This window comes from Palaemon carinicauda, chromosome 7 (assembly GCF_036898095.1).
Source record: "Palaemon carinicauda isolate YSFRI2023 chromosome 7, ASM3689809v2, whole genome shotgun sequence".
Taxonomy (NCBI): Eukaryota; Metazoa; Arthropoda; class Malacostraca; order Decapoda; family Palaemonidae; genus Palaemon; species Palaemon carinicauda.
In genome coordinates, this window is record NC_090731.1 from 99,471,231 (window position 1) to 99,474,813 (window position 3,583).

At 41.6% G+C, this 3,583-nt stretch overlaps 1 long non-coding RNA gene across 1 annotated transcript; it reads left to right on the forward strand.

Annotated features, from left to right (window-relative positions):
- Window positions 1-972: 972 nt before the first annotated feature.
- On the forward strand, window positions 973-1,631 carry LOC137643610 (uncharacterized). The gene is made up of 2 exons (XR_011045026.1): window positions 973-1,109; window positions 1,430-1,631. It is a non-coding gene; the product is annotated as an uncharacterized lncRNA (long non-coding RNA).
- The last annotated feature ends 1,952 nt before the right edge of the window (window positions 1,632-3,583 follow it).

The following is a 3,583-nucleotide window of genomic DNA, read 5'->3' on the forward strand; positions in this document are numbered from 1 at the left end:
AGAGAGGCCACTAACCATATACTTGAGGCAGAATGCCGTAATTATCTTAATTATGATCAGCCTGAATGTGATGAGCAGACAACTGATCTGAATAAGAAGTTAATTGATTTCACGCTAAAAAATCTTTTCAGGGAAACAGATGGCAGGATTAGGGTTCCTTTGTTGTGGAATGGTAAATTATCTCATTTACTCTCTAAGAATGAGAGGTTAGCTAAATTAATTTTAAAGTCTACATTAAAGAAGCACAAGAAAGATAAAGGTAATTTGCTATTGATGGATCAGACTTTCAGAGATCAGTTAGCCGAGGGTATTATTGAACCTGTAGATAATCTTGAACAAAATAATGACACTAATAATCTTCGTGTTCGCAGGAAGGCTGCGATATTAAGTGAGCAGCGAACACGAGAATATTTGAATATTTAGATTAAGTTTGATTGAATTTTTATACAATTTACATATAAAATTGTATCCCTGGCCTGCAATGTCCAGAAAATTACGAATATAATTCGTAACTTTTCATTTTTGTTTGTATTAACTTTGTATTTTGACTCAAAGGGAGTAGGTGGTTGTTTGATAGTTTTAAGTTGGTATTGAATTAGCTTGTTTTTCATTTTTTAACCCACTTCCATTGGTTCCCTTATTACCTTGTTATAACTATACAAGCCGATATGGTTATGTACTGTAAGACAGAAGCAGAGACATCTCTCCGTCGGCAGTATGGCAGCAACTCCTCCTCGAACCCTTCTGTGAAATTATTAATCTTCGTTTTTTCAAGTGTTTTTCGCAGATGTGTTTCTTCATCAATAATTATACAGTGAGGAATATGTACAATATGTGGATGTTGTAAAAACCCCACTGGACCACTGGATATCTTCTTCTATTAGTTTACCACGGCCATGTGCCACGTAGAGACGTATACAGTTCTGAAGTCCTCGTCCTCGAGTTATGGCCAAGGGTTTACTGGGATGTATTCAGCATCGTTATGTGTGATTGAGCCCAAGTGGAGTCCTAGCTTGATGTGTCGAAAAATTGGCTCCTTTTTCTGCAACGTGCTCTTGTGGTGAATGTCGTCGTCACTTCCACTTATATGCCTCTCTGGACAATAACAGGTATGGGGTTCAACTGAAGGAAGCGGGTTTTAGTTCGATTCCTTGTTATTGCCAGCACTTTCATTTATATTTAAGTAAAGGTCTTGCTAAATCCTTAATTATTAAATAACTATTCTTGGTCCTTTTGAGTCAATTTATTCATATAAAATTTCCAGGTTATTTGTGTCCAAGGTTGCATTTATTATGTTTATGGCTTTGGTTAATTTTATTTGTGCGAAGCCCTGTAAAAGTTTTGCAGCTTAATTTTGAATAATTCTGGGGAAATTTAATTTGACTTGCTGTTTCCATGTCACCTATAGTGATATTGTTCATATTTTTAGGACAGAGTGGTTACGAGCTAAACATATTCACTGAATAGGACTTTCTCGCTTCGCCTACGTTTGGATGAGGTCCTTTCGTCAACAGGAATTCTATTTAATTATAAACCGGTCTAACATACGAATGTACTATTTGGCTTGCCACCTTCAGCGTGTTTATTGTTAATTGTAAGGTGTTAATAATTATATTAATTTGTGTGTTTAAGGCTGTTTAAATTACTTTCCTAAGTATTTGTTTAAGTGAATAAGTAATATATAAAGTTTAGTTCAGTTGCCGCTCTGCCCGCCGGCAGCCGAAGGATCCGTCTATGAAGTAGGACCCGGTGGCAACCGGCGGCAATTATATAACTTTTGGGCGGCCGACTGCCGGCCGATAACTCAGTTGCCGGCAACCGATCATAGTATGTTCATTGTCGTTGGGTTGTCGATCAGCGACACCCACGGCAAGTGGCGGCAGAGTAACTGCCGGTCGACAGACACCCAACATGGCCGGCGACAGCTACTAGCTGCCGGTGGCTGGCCCAGTATATGGAAAGGCAGAGAGAAAGAGAGGCTGGGGGACGGCAAAGGCTCAGCCGTGCCGGCCTACATCCCGAAAGAGGGTGCAAGTGGAAGGGGGAATTAATTTCGGGCTTCCACTCAACCATATCCCATCCATGTGGGGTATGGAAGGCAGTCCAAGGGAGGACTGGAGAACACACTCAAGGATATGAGGGTACCTGCCGGCAGCCGGCCCAGCCAGCAGCAGACAGGGAACGTCAGGCTAATTACCCATAGGGTCAAATGTAGAACAACGGCCAAGAAGGGTGGTGGTTCATCCAACACAAAAGAGACAGTGGGGAAGGGGTAAAATTCCTATAAGTAAGGTAATACCCTAGAGCATTACCTAACTTGAAGGATTCTGATCTCATAAAGTAACCTCAAGTAGGAGAAATCATTTCCCCAGGTTAGGTTAGTCAAGTGAGAAAGCGGCCATAGGACACAATCTCACTAGAGAACAGAATCTCGTACCAGAGATCTTAAACAAGGAAGAAATCATTTCTTCAGTCTAAGATCTACTAGTACAGGACTGTTTGCTAGACCGAGGAAGGAGGAATTGATATACAACAACCTCCAGTATGGCCTAGGGAGGTCTAGCCTCCTGAACGGCAACTTAACTTGACTTGGGAAGCTATTTCACCAAGACAGTAAGATGCCTAACACAGACTTTACTCTGATGTTCCGTTCTCAATTCAAAAACCGTGTCAGTGGTTAAGAGAAAGAGACGAAACATCCCAGTAAATTTTCCCAGAACACAGTTCGCAGCAAAGTTAACTGAGGGTAGCCTAAGCTGATCAGAGGGAAGGGGAATTGCTCTTAGATCTCGTTAGAGATAGTATCGACTTAAAAGGTATAGGAGGTGTCAGTCTCCCCTTAAAAGACAATACAAGAGCAATAAGGGACATATAAGAAAGTATACTAAAGCCCCTAGGCTATTAAGTCTAGGAGCATAGAGAATCATTCACCGAAACTCTCTTGTATACTATCTTGGAAAATGTTATGCAGTAATATCTTCATTGTACAAAATATTGCCTGAGCTTCAATAAAACTTATTCAGGAAGGTTATATCATGCATGAAGTGTGTAGGTGCCTAGGCTAGGAAGCTTAGCACTCGTGAGGCTCGATCATAAATAGCCAAATCCACGACAACAATGACATAATATAAAATTCCCTAGCTAAATATCTAAACAGCTAATGTTATTAAAGCGAATAATGCCGGGAAATCGTTCTTGCTAACTCAGGCTGCCCATGAAGCACCTTGTAGGTTGGGAAAAACATTTTGGACTACAGCACTGACTGGCGGCGGTATGCCGCCAGACCTGCCGGGCCTTCCGGCACATGCCGGGCCTGCCGGCACATGCCGCGCCTGTCGGCACATGCCAAGCCTGCCGACATATGCCGGACGAGTGCGTCCATGACGCCATCTAGATGGCAACAGCTCTTGTTACGTTAATTACGATCTCAATCGAAGAGCAAAACTGGCAAGAGCTTATATTTACACAATTCAAATATATTACTTAATTTTTCAGAAGCTGATGAGGCTGGTGAAGACATCATAACGATCAAATACTTCCAAAATAGCGAGAGATAACACGGGATAACACCGGTCAGCAAAGC